The sequence below is a fragment of the Lynx rufus genome, unplaced genomic scaffold, assembly GCF_022079265.1.
Source record: "Lynx rufus isolate CCGP_SWC_20201006 ecotype Redwood Valley unplaced genomic scaffold, mLynRuf1.p SCAF_3, whole genome shotgun sequence".
NCBI lineage: Eukaryota > Metazoa > Chordata > Mammalia > Carnivora > Felidae > Lynx > Lynx rufus.
In genome coordinates, this window is record NW_025814845.1 from 182115384 (window position 1) to 182128256 (window position 12873).

Sequence of the window (12873 nt, forward strand, 5' to 3'; positions counted from 1 at the left end):
CTGTCCATGAAAAATTAGTGAAGAATTTGGAGTTTTCATGGGTAACCTAGGAGGAAAAAGGTCAAGAGGGGGAAGTGGTAAGACTGGGGAATAGGATATGAAGAAAGAATGTGTCAATATGACAGGGAGTTGGATAAAAGGCAGCCAGAGAGAAGTTCTGGGCTACGGCCAAAGATCTTTAAAGAAGAACAGGGGTGTCCAAATAGCTGTGGTATAAATTTCTCTTCCTTCTCCCCTATCTTATACCGTTAACTCCAAATTTTCAGTGGAACGCACTATACCACACAGAGATGCCTTGTTTCCATGGGATTTTGAGAAAACAAAGCAAAAGAGGTTGTGTTCTGCCTTGGAAATGATGTGGGATGGAGAAAAAGAACCGCCATAAGAAGCCAGACTCAAAAGAAATCAAGAATTCAGCAGAAGCAGGAAATAATAGGAAAACAAACAAACAAAAAGCCATTAGCTCCAAGCATTCTAAAAGATGTCCGCATTGAGATTAGGTTTCCTGCTGTATATGTGACGGAGATATGTTTACCCCAACAGTTTTGAAGACTTGGGGACACTTGGGTAGCAGACATTTGAACTAGGTAAGTAAAGTGGGTATGTTTTCTATGCCACAAACTTACATGTTTATTTTTCTAATTGGATTTCAAGACTGTATTTGATAGGCTTGAAGAGATTACATGTTTATTTTTCTAAATGAATTTCAAGACTGTATTTGATAGGCTTGGAGAGACCTAATCTCACTCCTGATCCGTTGTCACACAGTTAGAGTCTCTCTCCTCCCAGGGCTGCATGTGACTTCCAGGGCTTGTGGTGGGCGAGCTTTGCACAGTGCCACTATAACCACCTGTCTCTGCTGTAGCCATGGAGCCTTCCAGGCTCTGTCGTCGGTCATCAATCCCCACAGATTGTACCTTCCTCCTCTTCCTTTGCAGAGATGCAGGGCAAAGCAAAAAATTCTTTGAATTTCCCATCAGTTCTTCCTTTTTCCACTCAGGCAAATTGTGAGGGGTGGAAAGCGCTCGAATTTTAGTCTTTTTTCTTATGTCTGAAACTTGTATCTTTTGTTTCTGGTATTTGCAACTGTGACAATCCTTTGTGGAGGCAACATGTGGCTGGAACTAGACAGGATAGGGGAAAACAGAATATATAAGAAAAAAGTATAAACTAATACCTACAAATGTTGTTCAGTTACATTTGCTTTATATCCTCCCTTCCTCATTAGTTCAAATGATTCTTTGTAAAATGACCATCCTGCAAAGTAATGAAAATGTATTTTCTTCCATTGCTAATTTCTTCTTGGATCTATCATTAACTATCTAAAAATTTTAAAAGTTGGGTACTCTGTGTCAGGCATCAGCAAACTATGGCCCATGGGTTAAATTGGCCCACTGCCTGTTTTAATATTGTTTTTTAAGTTTATTTATTTTGAAAAGAGAGTCCAAGTGGGGGAAGAGCAGAGAGATTGGGAGAGAGAGAACTCCAAGCAGGCTCGGGGCTCGATCTCCTGAATCGTGAGATCATGACCAGAGCCAAAATCAAGAGTAGGACACTTAACTGATTGAGCCACCCAGGTGCCCCTGTTTTAATATTTTTAAATGGTTGAAAAAAAATCAGATGATTAATATTTTGTGACATGGAAAAATCATATGCAATTTAAATTTCAGTATCCTAAAATAATGTTTTATTGCAACACATTTATGTTCACCCATTATATTTTGTCTGGCTGCTTTCACCCTACAATCACACAGCTAAGTAGTAGGAACAGGGACTGTGTGGCCCACAATACTTAAAGTATTTAATATCTGGCCTTTTACAGAAAACGTTTGTCAATCTCTGCCCTACCTCTTGTCAGGATTTTACATTTTTCCTTATCTAGGTTGGACTGTCCATCCTGCCACCCAATATCCCCCAGTTTTTAACCCTGAAAATTATTTGGTATTCTGGTGGTAAAGAAAGAGAACTCTAATCTCTTTCCTGGTTAATCTGGGTTCACATATGTTTTGTCATTTTTTTTTTCCTGAACTTAGAATCACCCAGGTGCCCCTCACATAATTGTATTTTCAGTAATAGGGTTTTCAAAGTAAAAGCTGAGGATTAATTTTCATACTTTTCTAATATTCTTCATGTGCACTAGGAAATCTCTATCAGCCTATATTTCCTTATTTTGGGAATCGTCCCACCTAATTGCCTGATTTCTCTCCTTAATTAACAATCTTTATCCAAATATATTTAATACTTTCAATCTTATATGCTGTAGGGGTGATAGGAAGCTAGGAAATAAGGTATAGATTATTTTCTTTGTACTTTTAAATTATTTTTTAACTTTATTTATTTATTTATTTTTGAGAGACAGAGAGAGAGAGAGAGAGAGAGAGAGAGAGAGAGAGAGAGAGAGGCAGCGAGAGAGGGACAGAGAGAATCCCCAAAGCGGGCTTGATCCCGTCAGATCATGATCTAAAGTCAAATGATAGATGCGCTCAACCTACTGAGCCACCCAGGGGCCTGTTTTTTATTATATCCTTTTATTTGACCCCCTCCCAACGTGATATGTCCTGGGAAGCAAGCATTCCACACAGAACTACACTATTGCAGCTCTGATGAGGTTTACATTGAGTAGCGCAAGTGGGGCAAATATATAGACCTTTCAAAAATATACAGAGAAAAATGTAAGAAACAGGGTATCGTGGTTAAGACTCTACAAGAGCTGAGCCATGTAAAGACTGATGAAGAGCAAATATGGACAGAATAGTCTGAAATACAAGGGTACATGTATTGAATGAGTGACTTTTGAAAGAAGAGGACATAAACTGGTTATGGAGGAAAGGGCAGCTCAGACTGGGGTAAACACTAACATTGTATGTGGAGAGCAGCAATTCGGTATTTGGAACCCAGTCATAGAAAGTCTGAAGTGGCAGTAATGAGAGATGGCATGGTAATTAGATAGGGGGAGAATGGAGGAAAGTAAGAAGAGCCTTGAAACATTATTTATGTATGTGGATTTGATATAATTAGTTGATACGATTATATATAGTAATTAACTGATTTAATTATTCATAAGTTTAGGTTTTTGAGCAAGAGAGGTACCTAAGAAAAATCCTGAGTAGCATGATTTTCTCAATGCAAAGGTTAGATCAGCGCTTCTCACTCAGGAGCGCTTTTGCCCTCACCCCCTGCTCTACCCTCCTTTGGTGGGGGGTATTTGGCAATCTCAGAAGACACTGTTGGTTGTCACAATTGGGGAGGCAGGGTGCTACAGGCATCTAGTGGGAGGAGGTCAGGTGTGCAGCTAAATATAAAACACAGGACAGCCTTTTACAACAAAGAATCATCCAGCCCCAAATGTCAATCATGTCAAGATTGAGAAACTCTGGGCTGGATTCAGGGAGAGAAGTAAAGTGCTTAGATTTTGCCCAAAAGTATAAGAACTAGGTCACAGTTCTTCAAGTGATCCCTTGTTTATACAATTTCTTCAACCACTGAATCCACAAATCTAGTATGAAGAGTAAAGATAAAATCATTTATGTTCAAACTTAGAAATATTCCAAAATTAATTTTACATTCTGCTCTTAAGACGTGTTTCCACTCACCAACACGGATGAAATCTCAGAAACAATGAACGAAAAAGCAAGTCAAGCAAGAATATATTCAGTATGATACCATTTATATAAGGTTTGAAAACAGTGAAACTAAACAATATATTATTTGGGGATATATACATATAGCTATATGAAAAAATGAAGGAATGATAGCACCAAGATCATACAGAATAATATTTATGTTTGCAAAGGGGAATGAGTTTGGAGAAAAGCACAGGGATCCTTAAATAGATTGATTATATTCTATGTTTTAGGTTAGGTAGTGGGTTCTTGGGTGTTTCTTTTGTTATTGTACTTTATAATTTACATAAATGTCATATATTCTTTTGGGTGTATAAAAATCGCATATAAAAAGAATCATAAAATTCAGTATAATAGAAGGGTGGACACTAAAGATTTTTTCCTTTAAGTTCTATCACCACCTGCAGGCTAAAATTAGGTACTGCGAAAACAGTTCTTTTCCAAGGCCAAATTAGTGAATATCAAAATACAGTAAATGAACTCTGCAAGGCATTTGGGATATAAAGAACTCCCAAAGGCAGGGTTTTTGCTCTCACCATACGTAAAACCATCTGTGGATAGAGAACACTGAACACATTAAGGAGATAAATGAGATAGCACAAAATGTTACACTGTAAGCACCCCCTGGTCAGTGTCAGATGGCAGATCAAAAAAACAGAAAAAAATGCCATTTTACACAGCATGACAACTGACTTAGTTCGCCATCAGAATCCAACTCCTTGACTTGATTCATTTTGCTACTACCTTAGGCCAGGCCTTAATTACTTCATGCCAGTTAACACCCGCTGAGCCTGTTGCTCTGCTCCTCCCTCTAGCCTGTTCTAAACATTGCCACTAGATTAAATTCTTTAAATAACTACTTCATTCTATCATTGTTTTTTCCAAAGCCTCACTGCGATTTTACACTATCTACAGAACAAAGCTCATTCTCTTCAGATTGATAGTTAAGATTTTCTACGGTCTGTAGCAAATATACAGATACCTGTTCATCAGTCTTGGCTATCCTCTCTTGCCTCCGCGTTCCGAAACCCGTAAGAATCCTCTACTTCACCCAGGTTGGTTTCTGCATTATCCATCACTAATTCTGGTTGTACTATGTGGTTGAAATGTGCCCCTTTCCGCTTACGCCTTACACCCCCTCTCTCATGTTTATTATGTGTATTAAGTTGTTCATAAATGTGGGAAACTGAGATACAGTTTCAATGTGTATCTCTGAGAGGCCACACATATCCCCCATCTACATTTCCCCCAGACTGTTGCCCCTAATTTCATTCTACACAGAAATCCTGGAGCCATCATTAGCTTCGAAGCAATATATCAATATTCTCTCTCTGAATTCCCAAAGCACTTACTGTCTGTATCATTTATTTGCCATATTCATACACTACTGATACTAAATCGATTCATTTGCACTAGTTTATTTTCTGAATTAGATGTTAAGTTTTTGGAAGTCTGGAATAATTTTATAGTTTTTCAGGTTTTTTCTTTCCTCTGTTCTCTGCTAAGATCAGTAATGCTCATATTTGAGTTGGAGGTTCTCTTTTATTTTTTTATTTAAAAAATTTTTTTTAATGTTTATTTATTTTTGACAGAGAGAGAGACAGGGCATGAGCAGGGGAGGGGCAGAGAGAGAGGGAGACAGAAATCCGAAGCAGGCTCCAGGCTCTGAGGTGTCAGCACAGAGCCCAATGCGGGGCTCAAACCCACAGACCGCGAGATCATGACCTGCGCCCCGGAGCGTGTCTTTTAAATACAAAAATTTCTCAGACTACTCCCCTCACTAAACAGGCATAATAGTATTTTGACATTTTTTAGAGACCATAAATTTAAAAGGCATAATGACAATGTTGATTTCAGTAATGCTTTTAAATTCATTTGAATGGTTTTAATGAGAGTAGCTTCTACATATTTAAAAGTAAAAACATGTATAAAAACAAAATGATGATAGTGATGATAATAATATTGACAACTAATGTTTTGGAGCCTTACCATGTGCCAGTAATTTTTACCACTCATTCTCTTAGTTAACCAAAAAATCCCTCCAAAGAGTACAGTAGACCTCACTTTCACCAAGGCTCTACCACTTGGAGCTGTCAGAATTTTGGTAATTTACTTAAATTCTTGCTTGTAAAATGGAAAGAATGCAGAATCAATCTCTTCAGGATAGTTGGGAAAATTACGAAAATCACAACAGAGAAAATGTTTCACTTGGGCCTTGTACAAAATAAACACTACTTGAAAAAAAAAATCCCTACAAGGTAGGCAACATGACTGCCTCCCTTTCATTTTATAGATGGGGCAATTGAGGAAAGGATAAATAATTTGCCCAAGATCTTAGAGTGGGGGAATTAAAATGGGGCCCAGGGCACCCTGTCCTTTGGATGCCCACAGCATTTTGTATTCTTACAAGACAGAATTTATTTATACATCCTATTTTTCCATCATTCACTAAAACATGAGCCCTTCAAGAGCAGGGACTATGTGTTACCTAAATAATTATCAATGTTAGACACACAGAATGTATTAAAACATATATGACAAATAAAGTCTCATAGCAATGAGACTGAGCCTGGGTATAGTTTCAGGAAGAGCTCTATGTACCAGAATTATGTATTGAAATATGGTTCTATTAACTGGCTTTTGAACAATTTCTGTTGGTTATGAGAACAACTTGTTGGAACCTAAATGTCTATTCCTCCTCCTTCTATTTTGCTTAAAACAAACCCATCTCACAAACTGTCTAAAAACAGAATGCCCTTGCACTCAAGTAAAACTGAAGGTGTTTTAAGTTTTCAGAGAGGGACACTGAAGGCCTTAAAAGTCACCATCACATTTTTCGTGTGTATGTGTTGAATGTTAAGAAGGAAAGAGCAGGCCCCTAATAGAATCACGAGTGCCAACCCCCAAATCAGAAAACCAAGACCTAATACCTAACCTGACTGCAGTTTCAACACCCCAGAAATGTAACCTTTAACCAGTCAACCTGGAATTACTTGGTCAACAGGTTAGTAATCCATCTGGTAGGCCTTTCTATTCTACATAGGAAGGCAACCTTGCCAGAAACAATGCACTCTTTGCTAATAATTTCCTTTTTCCAACCCTTCTGCCTTTAAAAAACTTTCCTTTGCTACCGCTCCAATAGATCCCCTTTCTATTTGGTACATGGGATGCTGCTCAATTCATGAATTGAATAAAGCCAATTAGATCTTAGAATTCACTCAGTTGAATTATGAATTTTTACGGAGAACCTATCAATTCATTCTCGATAGAGGTACCGATGAGATAGGAGCATCAATAAAAAGAGAATTCAGACACTAGTTTTAAGCGAAATTTCCTTCTACTAAATTTTGATTGAAATCATCTGGTTCTTCCAAGCAAAAACTGGGACATTAGTCCAAGGTGGTGTTCATTACTAACATTTAGGATTCTCCCGCTGACTAGCTATATACAGTTAAGTGGTTTGGCCAATTAACTTCCCATGATTAATGCCTACCGTGTAAAATCAGGACTACATCGTAAAGGCCCTTCTGTTTCCATCTCTTAGTAACTCGGATGTAGGTGGACAGGGGACAGAGGAGCGACTTTCGTGTTTTCTCCTCTTTCCGGCTAGAGTCCGGAGCAGGCACCCACACCAAAAACCAGAAAGAGCTTCCGGTTTTCCAGCTAAGGAGGCGGCTCAATCTACTTCCGCACAGGCCCGGAGCCTCCCAATCACAGAGCAGCGCCGGGGTCTCACAGCATGCCGGGATTTGTAGTTATCCCTCTCGTGGAGGAGGTGCGGCGGGGGGGTTCATAAACCAGGATCCAGTTGGCATTCTGGGATATGTAGTCTCTGGTTGTTCGTATAGTCACCGCCAGGCTAAAGAGCCCGAGGTGACACCAAAGACTTCGGCGGTCACATGACTCCAGCCTAGAGCGTCGATCGCACTGCGGCTCCCGCCCCGGCGAATTCTCGCCCCCGCGCGGCCGTTGCCGAGGAGACGGCGCAGTCTCACGGCGCGTTGCCCCCTCTGCAGTCCCCCCGCCCCTCTTCTCCCACCACAATGAGATCCTAAGATGGCGGTGGCTGCGGCGGTTGGCGCCGACTAGCTAAGGTAGAGAAGGCGGCCATTGGGCCCTAGGCAGCCAGGGAACTTGTGGGCACTCCCTGCTCTGGTCTCTGAGGGAGGACCCCTGCCGGTGGCGGGTCGCAGGGCCTGGCCGCCACTCCACCCTTGGCAGGAGGGGCTGCTTCGTTTACAGGTAATGCTGCGCGTCCCCAGCCCTTGGCAACCGAGGGCAGCGCGGCGCAGGGGCGGGAGAGCAACGGCTCTGGGACACTTGACCCTGTAGGCCCTGGCCTCGGGCCCACACCTCTCTGTGGGTTCCTGGGTTTTCACGCCCCTTTCCCCGGGCCAAACGCCGCGATCTCCGGGTGAGCACCTAGGGACGCGTTAGCGACTGCCGAGCCCCCTTCTTGCCTCCGCGCCCCTCTCATTTTCTGGCTCCGGAGAGGGGGGCCGCCCTGCGTCTCGTGCTACGGAACGTCCCTTGCAAGTGGAGGAAGCGGAGCGGGGGCTGTGGTTTGGTTGCCAGGGACAGGGCTCGAGTTCTCCACAGCTAGGGGCCTTAGTGGCCTTAGTGTACGTGACTGCGCCCCCTCCCACCCCACTCCCAAATTCCATCGTGTGACGCTCTCGGTGTCCAGAATTTTGGGTGCCGAAGGCCAGGTGCGGAGCGACGCGACTTTCGGGTTGGGATTTTTGAGCAGCGGATTTTTGCTGTCTTGGGTATTCTTAGAGCAAAAAGGCTAGGGGTGGGGTGGGGAGGCTTTCCTGACTTTGGCAAAGAGGTGGTTTATACTTGTGAGAGGAATGTTAATTTAGCAGCCCCCCCCCCCCGCATTGTTTCCCTTCTGCACGTCCAGTTAGAAAGGGCCTAAGATGGGGAAAACTAAATGCCAAGTGGGAATCGGGAAACATTGCTTGCTTTGCAGAAATGGTGTTTGGGGATTGGATAGTAGGCCCTGCTAGGGAGGCGGGTCATCCAAACTTTTCATCCTGCGGCTCACTTCTCGGGAGCTCGTCTTCTCTGATTTTTTCTTTTTTTTCTTTATTATTTCCCCCCCTTTTTTCACCGGTTTGAGGTCTGTGTCATGTGCCTTATGAGTAACGGATCGTAATTTGGCGCTGGAAGAAGCGGGCTTTCTGGGCGCCCCTATCACCCCCGCCTCATAACTGCTTTCCAGGCTCCGCCTTCTGGTATTCTCTGGTTACCGGAGTGGGTGTTAGAGAGCTTCGCGTGCACCTGCTCTTTTCTTTCCCTATCACCTTCCCGGTGAGAGTCCTGGAAACCATTATAAGGAGTTTTTGAACAGAAGGTAAACATGTGTGTATATCGTGACAAGGTTATTTTCTTTTAAGTAGCTAGCTTTCAAGTAAACCTTTTTTCATCATTGGAAATGCAAAGCTCTAGAATAGTTTCAATGGCAGAAAGTTAATGACTTGATTTTGGCTTGGATGTTTACATGAAAATTAGGGTAATCATTTTCATTATGCACCAAAGTAGATATTAATGTATCACATTGTTGTTTGGAAGATTTAATCACTTAAGTATATCATAGTTTTCCAAGAGGATTAAGGTAACCAGTCTAAAATATTGCTAAATTGGATTTTTCCTTTTCTGTTCATTTTTCTAAACATGTTTTAGGCTATAAATATAGTATATGTTATTCTGTACCTTATAGTGTAAGTAAAGAATTTACTAAAGTGACTTTTTTTTGTTTTAAATCACAAGCAGGCAACAGCTTTGAAGTGTGAAGCAGAGAAGGAGCCGTTTCTGAGCTTTAAAACTAGTTTTAAACAGGTAATTTGACATAATTATGTAGGTTATCGTCCTTTGTGTTATAGTTGAAGACTATATAGCGGAGACTGCTGCATGGTTGAGGTTCCTCTCTACTTAGTAAACAGACATTCTGGGTTTGCTGCCCTGTTTGCCTTGTTTTTTGGCATGCCACTTTGGTCTGCCTCCATACTTTTGCCAGAAAAGAGCCATGTTATTCCTAATTACTAAATAGTGGAATAGTTGAAGCACTGCATTTTGAAATGTCTTTGTCTTCACAGAATTTCTTCAGCCCATTTGTGTTTGAATTTGTCCTGTAACAGCTATTGGATAGCCTCTCTTTCCAAATCCACTTAATCTTAAGTCATTTTCTATAACTTTTCTATTAATTGACTTTCTATTTTTTATTCACAAATTACTTATTTAGGCTTGTGATATTTACTCTTGACTGAAGTTTTGCTTTTTTTTTTTTTTTTTTAGGGGTCGAAAAGTACTTTAAATGTTAGTTTCTATGCTCAGTGCATTGTCAGATGCTGGTTATTTAAAGACATTCTCTGACCACCAAAAAAAAAAAAAAAAGTCAATGAAAGTTCACTTAGGAAAAGTTAAGTAATTGTTTCCTAAGGACAGTTTAGAAACTAAATGACTAAAGGATGAGGGTCAGAAGAAATTTTTCTTAAAAAGCATTTTAGAAATAATTGCCCTTTTAAGAAAAATGTCAGAGTCTGAATTTAATTCCATTGTTGAAATTGTAAGACAACCCATTTTCAAAATAGAATATATCCTTGCTTTCCAGGAAAGCAGATACGTCCTTAGCTCCCTTATGATCTAAACCAACTATAGTGAGAAAATACAGATTGGCAGTTGACTTGTATCTTTATTAGTATTCTCAGTATTTTTGTTAATTGGGAGACTAATAGGACAAGAAAAATTGAACTCAGGAAAGGTTAAATGTGAGTGTGCATTTCTTTTTTTTAATTAAAAAAAAATTTTAATGTTTTTTTTTGAGAGAGACAGAGAGAGAGAGACAGAGGACAAGCAGGGAAGGGGCAGAGAGAGAGGGAGACACAGAATCTGAAGCAGGCTCTGGGCTCTGGGCTGTCAGCTCAGAGCTGGATGCGGGGCTTGAACCCATGAGCCTCGAGATCATGACCTGAGCCAAAGTCGGACACTCAACCGACTGAGCCACCCCAGGTGTCCCGTGAGTGTGTATTCTTTAACACTAGAGTGATATAGTAGGCATTTAGTAAATAAAAAGAACTATAAAACCAGTTATAAGACAATTTTCTTTTTAACATGTTAGGGAAGATGGATAAGATGGAATAAAAATGTAGGGCAATTGTGTTAACTCATGTTAGAAGACCTTTGGTTTCCTCATTAGAGGATTGGGCCATTTGTAAAGGAGACAAGTGTATTTGACACTTGGGAAAAATAGAAAAAGTATTTGGAATAATCGCACTAGGGAATTCATTAAGAAGCCAGCAGAGTACATAGCAATACATTCATCTTACAAATTTAATTGAATGCCTACAGTGTGTGACTTAATGACAGTAAAGTACCGGAGATATGGCAGTGAGAAACAGACGAGGTACCTTATTTCATGGAGTAAACCTACATTTTGAAAGTGTGCATTTGTGTTTGTATAGTGTAATATAGTGTATCTTAATAGTGGACATAGCCAGAGCCATTTTATAACTTTCCCTGCTGTCAGACAGTTTATGAGTAGAAACAAAGAGAGCAGGTACTGGGTTTTATCACTAATTGATAGAATGAGCAAGTAGGTGAGGAAGTCAAAGATCCTTGCAAGGCATTTTTGGAATGGGTTACTTGGGTTTGTGTTTGGGGTTGAGTAAGGAAGCAAGAAGTTAATGGATTCTTAGAAGAATGACCAAGGGACTGGAAGTTTGCAGCAGGGTTAAGAGCGGGTTCTGCAGGAACGGGCAAGTGAGAGAAGTAGAATGCAAGGATTCAGGATCAGAAGGAGGGATTTCAGAACTTGAGGATCTTGAACAAATTATCAGTCCAGAGTGAAAAAGGCATTGGAATAGAGAAGATGAGATGGACGTTGGGTCTCAAGCCACAGTCTTAGAAAAATCAGGAAAGCAGGAAATGAGGTGGAGAGTGAAACCATGAGCCACTTGTTACCAAGAAAAGTGCAAGATTGTCTTGAGGAGGACAATAGGAAGTGGTGTCCAAGTATGGGAGAGTGATATTTTTCATGACTAATTTGTTCAAAAGAGGAAGGTTAAGCATTAAATAAGAATGGTTTGCAAATGTGATCCTTTCCTCATGAGTCTGGAAGACCAGGAAGAGTAGTACTCCTTTTAGAAAAGATTTCTAAGGAAATAGTGCTTTTAGAGGGACTTGGGATTTTGTTGAAGCAGAAGAAGTAGGACTATTTGGGAAGAAAGGGAAGATGTAGGGAGTTTGTTTGTAATGGCCCAGTGGCAAGGGATGACAGAAAGCTGTTACCAGTGAATATGGAGTTGGCAGTGAAGACTGAGATTGCAGGTTGATGGTGGTAGCAGGGCGTACAGATTATTTGGGTGTTATATGTAATCCATGACAAGGAAGTGATAGATTTTGAGTATAAATTGTAGGGAGGGAGAGGATTTAGCAAGCAGAATTTAACTGACCTCTGTTCTCAGTTCTCTGAGCAAGGGTATATTTTGTTGGTGTGAAATGTTCTGTGCAGAACAACTATACCATAAAATAGACTTGATGCAATACCTAGTACGTAGTGAGATGTAATAAAGTTTTTGTTGATTCAAATTGTTATATTTTGTTGTAGTCTTTTTATCTCCTTTCCCCCAATATCTTAAGTTTTTTTTTAATTTGAAGAGGGTAATTACAGAAGATATTTTAAATTCTAGAAAATTATGGAAATTTTAAGAAAATCTCAAATTGAAAGTGCTGTGGAAAAGATCCTGTGTGATTTTTTTTTTTTTTTTAGGTACTTGACCATCTTAAGTATGGAGAAGAAATTGAGAAATTCCTCAAATGAAACTGATTAAACAACACATAATACCAAATACTTAAGCATTTTCTTCTCCGTTTCCATTAAAAGTGCTTAGTACAATTGGACACTGTATGAAGACTTTCAGAACAGTGTACCAGGTATTTTTATAATTAGTAAAAGAAACACCCCAAATAATGCAACCTTTAGAAAAACTTGTACAAATATATAAAGTACCACTTTTGGTTATTTTGTGACTCCAAGTAAATATTTAGAAAAAAACTGTACTTCCTATATTTCTAAAATAATTACAGTTTTCAAGAAGGTATTTCCAGAGATGGTTAGGAGTGATTTAATGCTATGTCAGAGATGATATCTGAATTTGAAGATTTTAGAAAAATAATTTTTTTTCTTCAGCTGATTAATTTCTTCTTTATATTCTTATTTCAAAGGTTAACCTTAGGTCAGTCATAG

General features: G+C 39.9%; 1 protein-coding gene and 1 long non-coding RNA gene across 16 annotated transcripts in view; one reads left to right on the forward strand and one right to left on the reverse strand.

The window, feature by feature from the left end:
- Nucleotides 1–603: 603 nt before the first annotated feature.
- On the reverse strand, nt 604–7422 carry LOC124520917 (uncharacterized). The gene is made up of 2 exons (XR_006964421.1): nt 7117–7422; nt 604–1124 (listed from the first exon to the last, which is right to left on the reverse strand). It is a non-coding gene; the product is annotated as an uncharacterized LOC124520917 (long non-coding RNA).
- Nucleotides 7423–7575: 153 nt separating this feature from the next.
- PCM1 (pericentriolar material 1) overlaps nt 7576–12873 on the forward strand; it is an 82818-nt gene continuing 77520 nt past the window's right edge. For 10 of the 15 annotated variants that reach the window (XM_047090553.1, XM_047090559.1, XM_047090560.1 and 7 more), the window contains exons 1-3: nt 7577–7865; nt 9399–9467; nt 12397–12560. The gene's annotated coding sequence lies outside the window, so the exon portion shown is untranslated. Of the gene's footprint in view, nt 7866–9398; nt 9468–12396; nt 12561–12873 lie in introns of all 15 variants that reach the window. The other 5 variants (XM_047090556.1, XM_047090562.1, XM_047090554.1 and 2 more) reach the window with 4 other exon arrangements.